Source organism: Ailuropoda melanoleuca, chromosome 15 (assembly GCF_002007445.2).
Source record: "Ailuropoda melanoleuca isolate Jingjing chromosome 15, ASM200744v2, whole genome shotgun sequence".
NCBI lineage: Eukaryota > Metazoa > Chordata > Mammalia > Carnivora > Ursidae > Ailuropoda > Ailuropoda melanoleuca.
The window spans coordinates 55,037,454-55,057,222 of NC_048232.1; the positions used below are offsets into that span (position 1 = coordinate 55,037,454).

The 19,769-nt window shown below is 40.0% G+C and overlaps 1 protein-coding gene across 3 annotated transcripts in view; it reads left to right on the forward strand.

The window, feature by feature from the left end:
• Positions 1 to 19,353, forward strand: part of METTL25 (methyltransferase like 25) — a 153,701-nt gene extending 134,348 nt beyond the window's left edge. The window contains exons 14-16 of one of the 3 annotated variants that reach the window (XM_019800442.2): positions 636 to 743; positions 1,848 to 1,926; positions 10,446 to 11,648. The gene's annotated coding sequence lies outside the window, so the exon portion shown is untranslated. Of the gene's footprint in view, positions 1 to 635; positions 744 to 1,847; positions 1,927 to 10,445; positions 11,649 to 13,830 lie in introns of those variants that run through there. The other 2 variants (XM_034644454.1, XM_019800443.2) reach the window with 2 other exon arrangements.
• The last annotated feature ends 416 nt before the right edge of the window (positions 19,354 to 19,769 follow it).

The window sequence follows — 19,769 nt, forward strand, 5'->3', positions numbered from 1 at the left end:
AGGACACTTGCCACTGAAAACCAAAATCACCCTAGACTCCTCTCTCCTTCCAATCCCTCGAAACATTAAGTCATTGTCATTCTATGACATTGTCTTTCTACTATCTAAGTTCAGGGCCTCATAAGTACCCTCCTGGTTTCCTTGGCATTGATCTCCTACCCCTGCCTATAACTCTTCTATGGCCTTCCCATTTTCTTACAGGAAAATCCAAACTCTTCAGCATGGCATCCAGATCCTCCATGGTGCTTTTCCTGGTTACTTCTTCAACATAATCTTTTGCTGCACTCCATCTAACCATAGTTCCAAAGTATCCAGACTTTCTGTGACTCCCACAATATCCCACGTTTGCCTCCGTCTGGACTTTTCCCTCACCCTTCCCTCTTGCTGAAGGCTAATATCCCTTTCTCTTCTAGTCAACACTTTCCTACATTGTCTTTCAATATTTATGATCTTGCCTCCACATATAAATATTTATGATCTTGCCTCCACATATAAATCACTTTCTTTTCCATGATGTCCCAACTTTGTACAGATGAATATGACTTTATTGCACTTACTTTTAAAATGTTTGCATTCCTCCGTCCATCCTGGTGGGGCAGAAAACATATCATTTTTACTGTTTGTCCTATGCCTAGCAGTGAATACGTTCAGAACATGCTGTGGAGAAAAGGAAGGAAATGAATACACTGATCCTCCATGGGGAAAAAACTAGCCTTTCCTTTGAGAGAAAAGAATAATGCCAGGTAAGTGAAGTCAGGAAGTTTTATGGTCATAATTAAAAATGCCTACCAAAAACGAAAAAAAAAAAATGCTCTCCTACACAAGAGCAAGAAAGGGCACCGTTCTCTTCCTCAGAAGTGTAGTGTCACCTCCATAACTGGAAGCAGAAACCTCTAAAAGGTAGGCTGTCTGTTTCTCATAAGGATAACTGAGCAAGATGAAACAATTTCCCAGACTAAACAGAAACCCTCAAGAATATAAAGATTTTACATCTACACTCCTATCTTCGTGAGAATATCGGGGATATGAGGCTAGAATTTGCTCCATTTAGATTCTGATAAAGTAAAAATGGATCCCATCACAAAGAATGGTCCCAGTACCCTGGCAGACACAGGCAGGAAAGACTCTGTCACAGCTGATAACATTGCTAAAGAGTCAATTAGTCCCTAAGTAGCTGAGCGGCCCCTGCTGCTGCCAGGCTTGAGGACAGTTTAAATAGGAATGTTTCTTAGTAACAATCTCTGTTTAGGATGTAATAAATGACTCATTCAATCCAGGATGGGAGAGGACCTCACTGTTATAGACTGGGTCCCCCAGGGCTGAAGTGCTAAAGAAATCGGGGCTATGAATCTGTATTTGGGTATCCCTACCCTTTGTCCATGCTGTCTAAGTGCATGATCATGCACTATCCACCAGTCTAGGAGTGAAGGAAACTGGCTACAGCCTAAGAGACACACTAAGAGAGCCTGGGGAGGGCACCCTAAAGAAGGCACTGGAAATAGGGAGGGGCCCTTGCAAGAAGGGCTCCGCTGGCCAAGGGCTCAGCACTTAACAGCTTCTGGGGAAAGAAGGACCTGGGGGAAAGAACTTTTGCCTGTCCGAATAGACTGAAAAATGCAACCTGAATATTCTAATCAAGAATGGGAAGCTGTTTCGGTTTCTGCGATTGAAAATGATTGTCTTCCTTGCCACTTCTAGGGGAGTTGGGGATAGGCAATGCATGATTCCTCCCTTGGCCATTCTTCCGCTCCAGGGCTCCAGGCAGAGTTGACTTGGATGCTTGTTCATGTTTCCTCTGTGTGACATAGTCTCTTCCCATTCTAGTTAACTGCTTTCTTATTCTCCAGGTGTCCTCATATGTATCAATTCCTGTGGGAAGCATTTGCTGATATTCTGCCCACACCTCCACCACCACCCACGTGAAGGGTAAGAACATCATCTAGGTCACTCTCATGTATGCTTATTAGGGCACATGGACTGTAAATTGCATGCCTACTTCCTTTTCTGCCTAGTGGAACCTAAGTTCCTCAAAGGCAGGAACCACGTGATACACCTTTGAATCTCCAGATTCTGACCTGCAGCATTGTCTAATCTCACATGTTTAATAAAGGTTTATTGAACCTTTCTTAGAAATAATACACAATATATTATGATTGTATATAGTATAAGATGAAATAAGGCAGAGCTGGTAGTAGTGCAATATTCTAAACTGTAGTAGTAAAGATACTTTTAATGAAAGACAGCCGAAGTAGTAGGTCTGTGAAGTGGGAATACAGAGGGCAAATCTAAACCATTTCTGTGCCATGGACCCCTTTGGCCATCTGGAAACATCTTTGGGCCTCTTCTCAGACATTTTCTTTTAAATACAAAGTGAAATACATAATATGACAAAGGAAACAAATCATATTGAGATCGTTACTAAAAGAATTTTTTTAAGTTATGATTTAGTAGTATGTCTGTTTCTTTATTAACTCATTGAATAAAAAGATCACATCCTAAAACTCTAATTTTTAAGTAACAATAAATGTCAACAATATTTGAAGATATCGACCATAACTGTAATGTGACATGGAGATATCTGTACCTTCTACTGGCAAGAGTTACAAGTACTGCCAATACTACTGAGGTTTATTATGCACATTTATAACTGAAGGAAACCCGAAATTACGACTAGCTGTTAGTGAAAATAAAGAAGAACATTTTCTCCAAGATCCAAGACCACGGATGCCCTGAATTCTATCTCTGGATCCCCAGGGCTCAGTAAACCCCCTGTCTGTGGAACTCAGGGAAACAGAACACCTAAAGTAACTACCAAGAATAGCAATTCTTTCATCTTTGGAGGAATGGTATCTTCTCAAAACAGTGCAGGCCTCTACCTACACTCTATAGTAAACAACTGTTTTAGAGGTACTTGGGTTTCTGAAGGATATAAATATTCACTTTATTTATATAAAATATAACAGTTTACAAGACTTACTAGAAAACTACAGTGATGACAGCAGGGTGGTATTTGTTTAAAGATAGTTTATCCAAGGAGGTTAAGATGGCGGAGGAGTAGGGGACACCTTTTTCAGCCGGTCCCCTGAGTTGAGCTGGATAGGTACCAGATCAGCGGGAATCCACGGAATCAGCCTGAGACGCAGGAAGATACATCTGGATCTCTACAAATGAACATCTCCAGCGCTGAGTATCGAGGTACGAAGCGGGGAGCCGTGAAACCGCGCACAGATATCGGAAGCTAAACAGAAGGGGGAGGGAGCCGCCGTGTCAGGGCGCCGGGAAGCGGTAGCCACCTGCAAGGGGGAGCGGACAGACCGCGGACCCGCACGCTTGAGACAGCAGGCTGAGAAGGGAGCTCCGGGAGCGCACGCGGGACGGCTGGCGGTTGGCGGGCCACCTGCACGGGGGAGCAGGCGGACTCGCGGACGGCACCCGCGAGACAACAGACTTAGAACGCGAGCTCCAGGAGCGCGCGCGCAGGGCGGCTGGCGGGCCACCTGCACCGGGGAGCGGGCGGACCGCGGACCCGCACTCTGGAAACGGCAGACTGAGTCCGTGAGCCGGGAGCGTGCACCACCAAGCATCTCACGGAGCTCCGGAGCTCCGGTGTGCTCACTGGATCGAGGCTGAGACCGGGAGCTCCGGGAGCGTCCGCGGGGCGGCTGGCGGCTGGAGGGCCACCTGCACGGGGGAGCAGGCGGACTCGCGGTCAGCACCCGTGAGACACCAGACTGAGACGGGGAGCTCCGGGAGCCCGCGCGGGGCGGCTGGCGGCGGGCGGGGTTGGAAACACAAAGGACAGAGACGTGCCGGCCCTGGAAGTGAGGGCTGGGACGCCGGGTGTGGGGCGCACAGCCCGGGATGCTGCAGGGTTGAGCAGCACCAACAGAAACAGAGTTAAAGTGGCCAGAACATCAGTGGAGAACGATCCGCGATCCCTCTGTTCTGAGACAGAGGCTGAATTTCAGCCGCTGCTGCTCTCTCAGAAGAGGCATAGCAAACCGCCAGGGAAAGCCGCCAGAGAACAAAAGCCCGGAAATACCGGCTCACAGGGTGCCCATCCCCATCCCCCCTCGCAAGGGACACAGAGACTCTACCCAAACAGGGTTTTCTGAGTACCGGCAGGCAGGCCCCTCCCCCAGAAGGCAGGCTGAAAAATCAAGAAGCCCACAACCCGGAGCGCCTGAGTGGCGCAGTCACCAAGCACCTGTCTTCGGATTAGGGTGTGTTTACAACGTTCCGGAAAGGAGTCCCTCATCGGGCTTCTCCACCGGGAACCTGCTTCTTCCTCTCCCACTCCTCTGCTTGGGTTCCCTTTCTTGCTGACTGTCTCTCTCTCTCTCAAATAAATAAATAAACTCTTTAAGGAAGAAGCCCACATCCCTAAGATCTCTATAAAACAAGGGCGCACGGCCTGGGTCCCAGTCAACACTTGGGCTCTGGACAACCCTGCAATCTCTCTTCATCAGAATGACGAGAAGGAGAAGTCCCCCCCAGCAAAGAAAAGATAATGAGTCTGTGGCCTCTGCCACAGAATTGGCCTCGGCCACAGAATTAATACATATGGATGTATCCCAATTATCAGAAATGGAATTCAGAGCAACAATGGTCAAGATGATGAGTAAACTTGAAAAAAGCATCAGAGAAAGCGTTGCTGAGAATATAGAATCCCTAAGGGCAGAAATGAGAGCGAATCTGACAGAAATTAAAAATTCTATGGGCCAAATACAGTCAAAACTAGAGGCTCTGACGGCCAGGGTCACCGAGGCAGAGGAACGCGTTAGCGAATTGGAGGATGGGTTAGTAGAAGAAAAAACGAAAATAGAAGCTGGTCTTAAAAAAATCCACGCCCACGAATGTAGATTACGGGAGATTACTGACTCTATGAAACGATCCAATGTCAGAATCATCGGCATCCCTGAAGGGGTGGAGAAAAACAGAGGTCTAGAAGAGATATTTGAACAAATTGTAGCTGAAAACTTCCCTAATCTAGCAAGGGAAACAAGCATTCGTGTCCAAGAGGCAGAGAGGACCCCATCCAAGCTCAACCAGGACAAACCTACGCCACGGCATGTCATAGTGCAATTCGCAAATATTAGATCCAAGGATACAGTATTGAAAGCGGCCAGGGCAAAGAAATTTCTCACGTACCAAGGCAAAGGTATCAGGATTACGTCAGACCTGTCTACAGAGACCTGGAATGAGAGAAAGGCTTGGGGGGGCATTTTTAAAGCTCTTTCAGAGAAAAACATGCAGCCAAGGATCCTTTATCCAGCAAAGCTGTCATTCAGAATTGATGGAGAAATAAAGACGTTCCAAAATCGCCAATCATTAACCAATTTCGTAACCACGAAACCAGCCCTACAGGAGATATTAAGGGGGGCTCTATAAAGGTAAAAAGGCCCCAAGAGTGATACAGAGCAGCAAGTCACAACCGATACAAAGACTTTAAAGAGAAATGGCATCATTAAAATCATATCTGTCAATAATCTCTATCAATCTAAATGGCTTAAACTCTCCCATAAAACGCCACAGGGTTGCAGATTGGATAAAAAGACATGACCCATCCATTTGCTGTCTACAAGAGACTCATTTTGAACCCAAAGATGCATTCAGACTTAGAGTAAGGGGATGGAGTACCATCTTCCACGCAAATGGACCTCAAAAGAAAGCTGGAGTAGCAATTCTCATATCAGATAGACTGGATTTTAAACTAGAGGCCATAGAGAGAGATACAGAAGGGCACTATATTATTCTTAAAGGAAGTATTCAACAAGTGGATATGACAATTATTAATATATATGCCCCCAACAGGGGAGCAGCAAGATACACAAGCCAACTCTTAACCAAAATAAAGAGACATATAGATAAGAACACAGTAATAGTAGGGGACCTCAACACCCCACTATCAGAAATAGACAGAACACCCTGGCAAAAACTAAGCAAAGAATCAAAGGCTTTGAATGCCATACTCGACGAGTTGGACCTCATAGATATATATAGAACACTACACCCCAGAACCAAAGAATACTCATTCTATTCAAATGCCCATGGAACATTCTCAAGAATAGATCATGCTCTGGGACACAAAACAGGTCTCAGCCAATACCAAAAGATTGAAATTATCCCCTGCATATTCTCAGACCACAACGCTCTGAAATTGGAACTCAACCACAAGGAAAAACCTGGAAGAAACTCAAACACTTGGAGGCTAAGAACCATCCTGCTCAAGAATGACTCGATAAACCAGGAAATCAAAAAACAAATTAAACAATTTATGGAGACCAACGAGAATGAATACACAACGGTCCAAAACCTATGGGATACTGCAAAGGCAGTCCTAAGGGGGAAATACATAGCCATCCAAGCCTCACTCAAAAGAATAGAAAAATCTAAAATGCAGTTTCTATATTCTCACCTCAAGAAACTGGAACAGCAACAGAGGGACAGGCCTAACCCACTGACAAGGAAGGAGTTGACCAAGATTAGAGCAGAAATCAATGAATTAGAGACCAGAACCACAGTAGAGCAGATCAACAGGACTAGAAGCTGGTTCTTTGAGAGAATCCATAAAATTGATAGACCACTGGCAAAACTTGTCCAAAAACAAAGAGAAAGGACTGAGATTATTAAAATTATGACTGAAAAGGGAGAGGTCACGACCAGCACCATTGAAATTGCAAGGATTATTAGAAACTTTTATCAACAGCTATATGCCAAAAAACTAAACAATCTGGAAGAGATGGAGGCCTTCCTGGAAACCTATAAACTACCAAGACTGAAACAGGAAGAAATAGATTTCTTAAATAGGCCAATTAACTATGAAGAAATTGAGTCAGTGATAAACAACCTTCCAAATAATAAAACTCCAGGCCCAGACGGTTTTCCTGGGGAATTCTACCAAACATTCAAAGAAGAAATAATACCTATTCTCCTAAAGCTATTTCAAAAAATAGAAACAGAAGGAAAGCTACCAAACTCATTCTATGAGGCTAATATTACCTTGATCCCCAAACCAGGCAAAGACCCCCTCAAAAAGGAGAATTACAGACCGATTTCTCTAATGAATATGGATGCCAAAATCCTCAACAAGATCCTTGCTAATAGAATCCAACAGTACATTAAAAGGATTATCCATCATGACCAAGTGGGATTCATACCTGGGATGCAAGCATGGTTCAACACTCGCAAATCAATCAATGTGATACATCATATCAACAAGAAAAGACTCAAGAACCATATGATCCTCTCAATTGATGCAGAAAAAGCATTTGACAAAATACAGCATCCTTTCCTGATTAAAACCCTTCAGAGTGTAGGAATAGAGGGTACATTTCTCAATCTCATAAAAGCCATCTATGAAAAGCCTACTGCAAGCATTATTCTCAATGGGGAAAAGCTGGAAGCCTTTCCCTTAAGATCAGGAACACGACAAGGATGCCCACTCTCGCCACTATTATTCAACATAGTACTAGAAGTCCTTGCAACAGCAATCAGAAGACAAAAAGGGATCAAAGGTATCCAAATCGGCAAAGAAGAAGTCAAACTGTCTCTCTTTGCAGATGACATGATACTCTATATGGAAAACCCAAAGGAATCCACTCCCAAACTATTAGAAGTTATAGAACAATTCAGTAAGGTGGCAGGATACAAAATCAATGCCCAGAAATCAGTTGCATTTCTATACACGAATAACGAGACTGAAGAAAGAGAAATTAGGGAATCCATCCCATTTACAATAACACCAAAAACCATACGTTACCTTGGAATTAACTTAACCAGAGACGTAAAGGACCTATATGCTAGAAACTATAGATCACTTTTGAAAGATATTGAGGAAGACATAAAAAGATGGAAAAATATTCCATGCTCATGGATTGGAAGAATTAACATAGTTAAAATGTCCATACTACCCAGAGCAATCTACACTTTCAATGCTATCCCGATCAAAATACCGAGGACATTTTTCAAAGAACTGGAACAAATAGTCCTTAAATTTGTATGGAACCAGAAAAGGCCCCGAATCTCCAAGGAACTGTTGAAAAGGAAAAACAAAGCTGGGGGCATCACAATGCCGGATTTCGAGCTGTACTACAAAGCTGTGATCACAAAGACAGCATGGTACTGGCACAAAAACAGACACATCGACCAATGGAACAGAATAGAGAACCCAGAAATGGACCCTCGGCTCTTTGGGCAACTAATCTTTGATAAAGCAGGAAAAAACATCCGGTGGAAAAAAGACAGTCTCTTCAATAAATGGTGCTGGGAAAATTGGACAGCTACATGCAAAAGAATGAAACTTGACCACTCTCTCACACCATACACAAAAATAAACTCCAAATGGATGAAAGACCTCAATGTGAGACAGGAATCCATCAAAATTCTAGAGGAGAACATAGGCAACAACTTCTATGACATCGGCCAGAGCAACCTTTTTCACGACACATCTCCAAAGGCAAGAGAAATAAAAGATAAAATGAACTTATGGGACTTTATCAGGATAAAGAGCTTCTGCACAGCCAAGGAAACAGTCAAAAAAACTAAGAGACAGCCCACGGAATGGGAGAATATATTTGCAAAGGACACCACAGATAAAGGACTGGTATCCAAGATCTACAAAGAACTTCTCAAACTCAATACACGAGAAACAAATAAACAAATCATAAAATGGGCAGAAGATATGAACAGACACTTTTCCAATGAAGACATACAAATGGCTAACAGACACATGAAAAAATGTTCAAAATCATTAGCCATCAGGGAAATTCAAATCAAAACCACACTGAGATACCACCTTACGCCAGTTAGAATGGCAAAGATAGACAAGGCAAGAAACAACAATTGTTGGAGAGGATGTGGAGAAAGGGGATCCCTCCTACATTGTTGGTGGGAATGCAAGTTGGTACAGCCACTCTGGAAAACAGTGTGGAGGTCCCTTAAAAAGTTAAAAATTGAACTACCCTATGACCCAGCCATTGCACTACTGGGTGTTTACCCCAAAGATACAGACGTAGTAAAGAGAAGGGCCATATGCACCCCAATGTTCATAGCTGCATTGTCCACAATAGCCAAATCATGGAAGGAGCCGAGATGCCCTTCAACAGATGACTGGATTAAGAAGCTGTGGTCCATATATACAATGGAATATTACTCAGCTATCAGAAAGAACGAATTCTCAACATTTGCTGCAACATGGACGGCACTGGAGGAGATAATGCTAAGTGAAATAAGTCAAGCAGAGAAAGACAATTATCATATGATTTCTCTCATCTATGGAACATAAGAACTAGGAGGATCGGTAGGGGAAGAAAGGGATAAAGAAAAGGGGGGTAATCAGAGGGGGGAATGAAACATGAGAGACTATGGACTGTGAGAGGCAAACTGAGGACTTCAGAGGGGAGGGGGTGGGGGAAGGGGATAGACTGGTGATGGGTAGTAGGGAGGGCACGTATTGCATGGTGCACTGGGTGTTATACGCAACTAATGAAGCATCAAACTTTACATCGGAATCTGGGGATGTACTGTATGGTGATTAACACAATATAATAAAATAAAATTTAAAAAAAAAAATAAAGATAGTTTATCCAGATGAATGGCACAGACTAGTGAGCTCAGAAATCAGCCCTCACCTGTTCCACCAGTTGACTTTGACAGAGCTGCCAAAGCAATTCAGTGGGTTTAAATACTTTTTTCAACAAGTGTTGCAAACGACTGCATATCAAAATGAAAAACCAAAAAAGCTTAACCCTTACCACATGTCGCGTACAAGTTACTTGAAATGGATCTTTGATCTGAATGTAAAAAATTACTGGAAGAAAACATAGGAAAAAGTATTTGTGACCTTTGGTTAAGGAAAGATTTCTTAGGCACCAAAAACATGAACCATAAGTGAAGGTTTCACAAATTGGACTTCATCAAATTTAAAATGTCTGCCCTTCAAAAGACACTGTTAAGAAAATAGACTCCACAGATTGGTAAAAGAAAAAAAATTAGCAAAGCTCATACCTGATAAAGAGGTTGTATGCAGAGTACATAAACAGACAAACTCAGTAAAAAGAAAGGCAAAAGATTTTAAAAAATATTTCACCAAGAAAGATATACAAACGGCAATGAACACGTGTAAAAATATTCATCGTTAATCATCAGGAAAATATGAATTAAAAGCACAAGGAGACAGGGAGATACCACTACACAACCTTTCAAATGACTAAAATTAAAAGGATTGATAATATTGTTAGAGCCCACATAAAACAACTAGAGCTCTAAAGATTGCTCATGCAAATGCAAATGATTTGGTTATTTTGGAGAATAGTTTGGCAGATTTTTATAAAATTAAACATGTACTTACCATATGACCCAACAATTCCACTCATAGATATTTACCCAAGAGAAATGAAAACATGTCCACACAGCAAATGTTAATAGTTGCTTTATTCCTGTAGCTGAACGTCTATCACCAGCAGAATGGATAAAATTATTGTGATGCATTCATATGATGGAATACTTCTCAACAACAAGCAATGAACTACATGTACATGCAGCAACATGGATGAATTTCAGAAGCATTACACTAAGTGGCTAAGTGAAATAAGACAGATACAACAGATTACATTCTGTATGGTTCCATTTATATGACATTCTAGAAAAGTCGAAACTGTAGAGACAGAAAACAGATTGATCACTGGTTGCCAGTGGGCTGTGGGTAAAGGAAAAGATCGTCTACAAAGGGACATAAGGGAACTTTCTGGGGTGATGAAGATGTCCCATATGTTAATTGGGGTGGTGAATGCACAATTTGTATGTTTGTCAAATTCATCAAACAGTACACTTAAAAAGGGTGAATATTGCTGCATATAAATAATAGTATCTCAGTAAAACTTGACTTCTTAAAAAATTCTAAAGTTTTGTCAGAGAGACATTATAAATGATATTTTGTTACTACAGCTAAATTGTCCTTTCAGAGAGTTCAGTGTTTGGATTTTCCCCCCAAATGAAAGGCATTTGTGCATACTCTACAGAGAGGAATAGATGCATTGGCTCAGTGTCTTATTGAGTTTGTACGCTATTTAGAAATTGGATTGCTTTGACAAATTACTTGCTAGCCAGAAAAAGCATTAAGGGATTATTTGTCCACCATGATTTCAAATTTTTCCCTAATGATAAAATCATTTGAAATAAAAGGCGGTAGCCAAAGTAGTTTTACTCAGGGAGATATTATTTCATACATAAGACATGTAGGAAACAGTATAAGCAAGAAAAGAAATATACTCTAATTTTTAAATTTTTAAACTTACCCTGTGTTATAAATAACAGCAGCAAACAATTTCAATCCTAAATAGCACACATTTCAGATTTCCTTATAAGCGCTTCTCAACTTAAAGACTTGAAATTACATGTGAATGTGGGTGTTTAAACTTCACTTTGCAATTTGAATCTTAACTTCTCAGGCCACTTTAATACCTATTTTAATGCTGTTTGAGGATACTGTTGGATTATATCACTGTTTTTACTTTGTTTATGTGCTGTAATGTTTTCCTACTGTGCTAGAGAACATTTTCCTTTAATAGGATTCTATGTATTTCAAGAATTTATTTGTAAATAAGTGATGTGTCTTTCAGTAAAGCAGAGAAGCTTCAAAATCTTCATAAAAGCAATGTCCTTCATTTACTTGCTAATAGAACAGTAACATCTGCCATATCCAAAATAATTTTTTTTCATTTATAGTTCACAGAATGAAGAACCAACCACCACTTATTTTAAATGAGTGTCTGTGTAACTGCCAAATTAAATGAATTAATTTTTACCTTTGGGTCTTGTATTGTCATAATGTTAGTTGTTTCAATGAACTGGTGATCGTTTATTTTTTTATTCAATTTTTTGCCAGAAAGGCCAAAGATATGTTTGATCTCCAAGTAAGTGTTTACTGTGTTTACATGATGTCTACTCTTTTGTATATCTAGACCTGCTGCTAATACGCTAGCTGCTAGCTGCATGGGCTTATTTAAATTAGTTAAAGTGAAAAGTTGCGTTTTTCTCGGTCACACTTGACAAATTTCATGTGGGCAATAGCCGTATGTGATTTGTGGCTATCCTGTTGGAGGGCACAGATATGTAATATTTCCATCATTGCCATAGTTCTTTTGGACAGGGGTGGTCTAAATCAGGGTCAGGAAACATTTTTCTTGAAGGGCCAAATAGTAAATATTTTAGAATTTATGGGCCAACAAGCAAAACTGAGGCTGCTATTTAGGTACTTAAATAACCATTTGAAAAATAGATCCAGTTAAAAATAGAAGAGGGGCGCCTGGGTGGCACAGCAGTTAAGCGTCTGCCTTCGGCTCAGGGCGTGATCCCGGCGTTATGGGATCGAGCCCCACATCAGGCTCTTCCGCTATGAGCCTGCTTCTTCCTCTCCCACTCCCCCCTGCTTGTGTTCCCTCTCTCGCTGGCTGTCTCTATCTCTGTCGAATAAATAAATAAAATCTTTAAATATATATATATAAATAAATAAATAAAAATGATGACAATAGCAGTATACTTGCCTAAAAATGTCAGTATGCTGTAAGGCAAAAATCAAAAAGTATGAAGGCTTGGCTGGGACATNCAGGCAACAAGCTGGATTTGAGCCATAGTTTGCCACCCCTGGTGCAGATCTTTCAGTTCTTGATTCATTAAGCACAGCTTTATTGAGCACATCTACGTTTTAAGCACTGGGCTACATATTAAGCAAAGTATAATGAACAAGAAAACATAATCCCAGACCTTATGAAGTTCAGAACATAACAGGAAAAGCACTTTAACAAAAATTGCACAATTCATCAATTATAATTTAACAAATAAAATGAAAGGATAAACAGGATATTATGAAAGAAAGTAACAGAGGAACCTAAACTTGTGTGAAAGATTGACTTGATTCTAAAAATTATAAATTATCTGCAAATAATATTAATCTGTAACATATGGCAACATATGGCAACTACTGTTTATTATAGACTTTCTGGTTGACCCATATGGGAAAGATGCGATAAAAGATCTAGCTAATATTTCTAAATGGATTTATGTTTAAATATATTATATTCCTCTATGCCATATGTTTTATATATGTGAAGTAATAGTACATCTAAAAATTATATTTGCTAAAATAACATTTATTGATGTTTGGGGTTTTATTTTCCTCTATTAGAGTCTTTTATAAGAATAAAAGTGTATAAATTAAATGCTTCTTTGTAATCGGAAAAACTTGTGACAAATTAACTCCTAAAATGGCCCCAATTTCCTATTGTTTATACTCAGAATTCAAATTGAGCCCTTCGTTAAACAAAACAGTCCAATGCTACTTTTAACAGTTTTTTAGAACGTATCATTTTTTTTCCACTTATGAGAACTCAGTATGCAGATCAGCAAAGCAAAATAAAATAAAATATATGCTATACTGTCTTCCCATATATTGGCAGTGTTCCTCAAGATTTTATTTGGTTTTCTGAGTCTTTTACTGCACTTTGCAGTTCATATAAATGTGGCCTCTTTTATTGTGGTGTCAAGAACTTTATATAAATCTAACTCTTCAACCACCGAGCCTATGAGAGAGACCTGAGTGAGCAGAAGCCATTCTAAACTGAGCGCACGCCACGACTGACAAATAGGACAAGCTGAAGTGGTTTAGAGATTACATCATGTGCCACATACCTGCTTTGTTTCAATAAATAAACCCCAGACTGTGAAATATGGCTGGTTATACATTCAGATGAGGGTGAAATAAAGGGAATGAAATATTCTCTGAGGTCATGACATTGCATTTCAATTCTTCAATTTCACTGTAATTAACAGGCCCAGGAGCAAATCTTTCTGGTGATTCAGGTTTAAGTTGTTCTTTTCTGGTGACAAATGAAGTGCACCAAGAAGCTAGATTTGACATTCCCTTCGTGGCTTCTTAGAACAATGCATGTTGGAGTAAAGCCAAGAATAGTGGAGTATGAAAACAAATTTAAAAAAAAAGTGACTGAACCCATCAAGAAATGATGCCACTTTTGAATCACTAACTGCAGCTCGGCTCTTCTATTACCTTTGCACAATTTCCAGCACAGAGCTGCTCCTGTTATTCTTTAATGCAACTCTGTGTATGAATTAAAGATTCTGGCTCCCTCAAGGCAAATATCCTGAATTCATCTTTACTGAGAGAGAGAAAAAATGTTAAACCTACTAATCCAGAAGATTGAAGTCCCACACAGGAATCAGTTCTTAATGTCATCTGGGGTGGAGTCATACTGACAACTGGTATACATTTTCCTCGTGGAGCATGAGATGTCTTCAGAGCACCCAGTGGTCGATCTATAGATGAGCCCTACCCGCCCCCCCCCCCCGCCCCGGGCTGTTTCCATCTGAGATTCCTTTGGTCTCCAGGAAGGAGCCTCACCCTCTTCACTCACACAGTACCATCACCGCTGAACCCAAGGTTGCTCCTCTGATGGTTTCCATTTGCTGGACACTTTCACACAGGAATTGGTCCCTGTACAGCGGTGGAAAGGGGACACAGTTGGCTGCTGCAATTCTAGCAGGTGGTGAGGTAGGAGTACTTGGTGCCTTGAATCTAATCCACTCTTTGTGTCAGTTGGATCCGTGTGTCCTAATCCTGATTCTTGAGATTTCAACCATATCAGAATGTCATTTGGCACAAGTTCAGACTCTTCTTGCATTTCAGCTGTCCCACCGTTATCATCTATCACTGAGACCCTACATGTTTCCTTTTGATTCCTCTAGCCCCAAAGAAAGCTAAAAGATCTGCTGGGATCTCTTTTCCCCAGTGGAAGTTCTCTGCCTCAGTCAAGATTAATTATCAAACCCGAAGCAAAATGATGGCCAACAATTGCCAGCCTGTTTCCTAACGTGGTTCTCCTTTCTCTGGAATTTTTGTTTATGCTATTTCCTTACTCTATGACATCATTAAAATATGTGTTTTGTAGTTTTTACCTTCTTTTGGTTTTGCAGTGAATGTGTTGGCTTTGCCATGACCTACTCTATCCTGCCTGAAAGCAGACCTATTAAATATAACGTGCTGACATAGGTTTCATCCACCTCATTAATGCCTCTGTTCTACACAGCGAAAGAGAAACCCATCACAATGTAGTCTTTTTGGTGAAGGGACAGAAATGAGTATAAAGTTGTGGTTTATAGAATTCGGAAACAAAGTATAATCAATTTCATTAGTATATATTTGAAGATATCACAAAAAGACACAAAACGTTTAAAAAAATCAAAAGCACACAAATAAAAGCAAAAGTTGAAAGTTGTCCAGTTATGATGACCTATCTTTTTTAACACAGTGACAAATTCCTTAAGTTTAAATATGTTTATTATTTACTAATTTATTTTATTAATATTCATTTTATGAATAAGATGTTTAGGAACTCACTTTCCACCCTCATTTATATCCTTTTAAACTTGGAGCAGCAGGACTCAAAGGAAAAGATTGACATGTGTTAACTATTTTCACACATCTCCCACCTATCCACTTCACATACACACATCACCCACACATGCATAACGAATGGCACTTAGCTGCATGTGAACTTTTTCAGCCTACCGTATTCTGTTGGATGCTTTAAGAGCACAGATCAATACACCGATTGTTCTGTGATTTTTTAAATGACCTTTTTATTTTGGAATAATTTTAGATTTACAAAAAAGTTCCAAAAATAGAATTCCCATATACCTATCACCCAGTTTCCTCTAATGTTAACATCTTACAGTCCCACGGTGCATTTGTCAAAACCAAGAAGCCAACATTGGTACATTACTATTAACTGCAGGCTTTATGCATATTTCAACAGTTTTCCACGAATGTCTTCTTTCTGTTGTATGATCTAGCCAGGATACCGCATTGTATTTAGGGTTTTGTGATTTAGTTTTAATTGATGTTTTATAAAGTTCCACATTTAAGAATTCAGTGTCCTGCTTGTCCTTCTAAATAATTATTTAATTTTCATTTGAGAATTGTTTTTCAGTGCCAAAGTGCCATATTTTTCACACTCCAAACTCCTAGGCAGGCCTCTGAAGACAACTTGTCCTTTATTTATGACACTATATATTAAACCAACTGAAAATATTCAAAATAATGCTCACTTTGTTCAGAGTCCATGAACTCCAACCAGAACACATAAAAGTCAAATTTGAGCAATAAATTTTGATTGATTTTGAAATTCCATTTAAGGCCCTATTTTCTGAATAGATTCTCTTGGAAAATATTTTAAAATATTGTTTTATAAAAAACTGTTTCCTATAGGATCTGAAAGTTCTTTAGGTAGATTTTTAGTAAAATGTCTGAACAATTTAAATACTATTTCAGATTGTCAGAATGACGAATGTTTTTAATTATTTTATTACAGTGATTTATCACTCAAGTTTCAGTATTCTGAACATTATTATTTTTCACTTCAGCTAAAATACTGGCATTTTTCTGTTTGTTCTTTTCCTCATTGTGTACTCTGAAGCACTTTCAAATTTAAAAAAAGGTCTTTTATTTAGGGGCCATTAGTGAATGTGCATAAGCCATTATATTCAGTGAAATAAGCATTGTGTGATTGAAGATTAAATAAGGGAACAGATTATGGTTCCATTAAGGGCATCAAGATATTCCTGGAAAAGCTATGAAAATACGCTTTTCCATTAAGGAAAAACACTTATCAATGGTGCCGGTCTGGGTAGAGCTTGCCTACTATAATATAAAGCAGACATTTCTTATAACATGCATGAGGAGGCATTAAGCTTGAACATAGTGTAACTGTCTGCCAGGTAGGACTTCAGTTTCTGAAAGTTAAATTTGTAACTCCTATCAGCTACAGATGACTGCGAAGCTTGATGCCAGTTCAAGGATACAGCCATGATTCTCATTAAAGGTCTGGACCCAGAGATCCATTTGGAAAAGTTTCGAATTAAGATGATTTAGCCTAAAGAGAAAATTGCTTAAGTATGGGTCGCACATTTGTGGTTTGAAGTCTTACTTTGGCCCGGACAGTGGGTTTTATTTGTTTGTTTTTAATATTTGAGTTAATTGTTGAACTTTTAAGCGTTGGGGAATTACATTATTAAGAATTGGAATTGCCTCATTTCTACATGTCAATAATAAGCTAGAGTTGAGAAGCGGGCCCTTTTTCAATGGGGCATGCCCTCTCTGGCTGAACGCAGTCCCCACCACACATGGTGGTTTCCTTGCCCTGCACCTCCCGTTACCATCACAGCTTACGATGAAGATTTCCTGTGATAAAAAGGCTCTGTTTCCACGATGTTATTCAGAGTAGAAAAAGGAACTGAGTTTGAGAAGGCAGTGTTCTCCTTTCAGTGATGTTTCTAATTGGCCCTGAGGATATTAGACCTCATGACCCTGAGGTAGCAGAATATTCCTCTGAGGATAGTATCCACTCCCCTGACTTTCCAAATTGCAATTAAGATTGGAGTTCAAACATAGTGACTTTTACCTTTAAATTTCTTTTACCTTATCTCTTGCAGTGATAGCTTAGTGTTTTTAAGCCCAGCTAGACTACTACAGCTAGACTGCGTCGGTTCAAATCCCCACTCTGCTACTTATAATTATGTGTCCTCAGTCAAGTTAGTTAACTCTCTAGGCCTCAGTTTCCTCAACTCATGCTCTCTCTGGCTGAACGCAGTCCCCACCACACATGGTGGTTTCCTTGCCCTGCACCTCCCGTTACCATCACAGCTTACGATGAAGATTTCCTGTGATAAAAAGGCTCTGTTTCCACGATGTTATTCAGAGTAGAAAAAGGAACTGAGTTTGAGAAGGCAGTGTTCTCCTTTCAGTGATGTTTCTAATTGGCCCTGAGGATATTAGACCTCATGACCCTGAGGTAGCAGAATATTCCTCTGAGGATAGTATCCACTCCCCTGACTTTCCAAATTGCAATTAAGATTGGAGTTCAAACATAGTGACTTTTACCTTTAAATTTCTTTTACCTTATCTCTTGCAGTGATAGCTTAGTGTTTTTAAGCCCAGCTAGACTACTACAGCTAGACTGCGTCGGTTTCAAATCCCCACTCTGCTACTTATAATTATGTGTCCTCAGTCAAGTTAGTTAACTCTCTAGGCCTCAGTTTCCTCAACTGTAAAAGGTAAATAAAGATAGGTCCTGCCCATAGAGTTGTGATGATTCCATGAGTCGATGTATGGGAAACACTGAACACAGGGCCTGGTACGTATAATGTGCCACAAGAGTGTTAGCTATTGTGGTTGTTTTCCATTTTCTGATTGTGCTAATGTATAATTTATTTTATGTTGGTCACATAACCTCCTAATTTCTAAGTGGCTGATGAAAAGAGACTCATCATGGCGTCTGGCCTTCACACACAGTTTGTGCCTCCGGTGTGTCTGCACCAGCTCCAGGGTATTTGCATATTAAAGGAGGTAAATAACTACAGTGAATAGAATACATTCAGAAATGGCAGGGACCTTAGAGATCATCTAGTCCAGGAGCTGGCATAACTTTCTCTGTAAGGGAACAGATTGTAAATATTTTGGCTATTGCCATATGGTTTCTGTGGCAATTCTGTGACTCCGCTATTGCATGAACCAAAGCAGCCATAGATGATATGGAATGAATGGGTGTGGCTATATTCCAATAACACTTTTTTTTATAGATGCTGAAATTTGGATTGTATATAATTTTTACATATCATGAAATATTATACTTCTTTTGATTTTTTTTCAACCATTTAAAAATGTGAAAAACTTTCTTAGCTCACAGGCCATAAAAAACAGGTGGACAGCTGAACTTGGCTGACCTCTGGTCCAAAGCTTGCAAAACCCAGTGCTTTCACCTGGGAATTCTACTTGGGGATTTTTTGTTGAAAAGTAAAGCTACCTGAGCCCGACTCCAAACCCACTAATTAAAAATCTCTGGGTGGTGGGCAATGGAATCTTTGTTGTGAACATGCTCAAGGAACCACACTTTGACAAACAACCCAAGGCCTTCACATAAGTATGGAGACTTCACGGCCTTCTTCAGAGATCTAGAAATAATTTATAAAGGTTGAGTATTACAAGTACCACACTGCAGAAGTGAATGGGATCACTTGTGCCCTGAATTATTTAAATTTATTCTTTATACTCTTTTATCTTTATTATCAATGTCTTCTGTCAGCAAATGTCATTTTCTTTTACTATGTTATAAGGATGTGGTAGCACCTTGAAATTACCCTAAAATAACTGCAAATTGGAGAAATCTCATTTCACGTTTTGTCAACATAAGAACATGTGCATATTTTTTGGGGCGCCTGGGTAGCGCAGTTGTTAAGCGTCTGCCTTCGGCTCAGGGTGGGATCCCAGCGTTCCGGGATCAAGTCCCACATCGGGCTCCTCCGCTGGGAGCCTGCTTCTTCCTCTCCCACTCCCCCTGCTGTGTTCCCTCTCTCGCTGGCTGTCTCTCTCTCACATAAATAAATAAAATCTTTAAAAAAAAAAAAAAAGAACACGTGCATATTTTTTGACACATTCTTTGTGGTGACAAAAAATAAAATCTGAAAACAAATGGTCTGGTGGATAAATTCTGGTGCACACTTACTTGAAATATTATGCCTGTACTGCCCCAGAGGAGAGAGGTTCCTCACATACCAATAACAAACAAAGTGCAGGTTAATGTATACAATATGATTCAATTTTCATTAAAAAAGGAAATACACTGATGACATTGGTTACCTCAGTCAGATAAGACTGGAGGGGGAAGTGGAGGATGAAAGACTATTTAACTTCTTCTTTA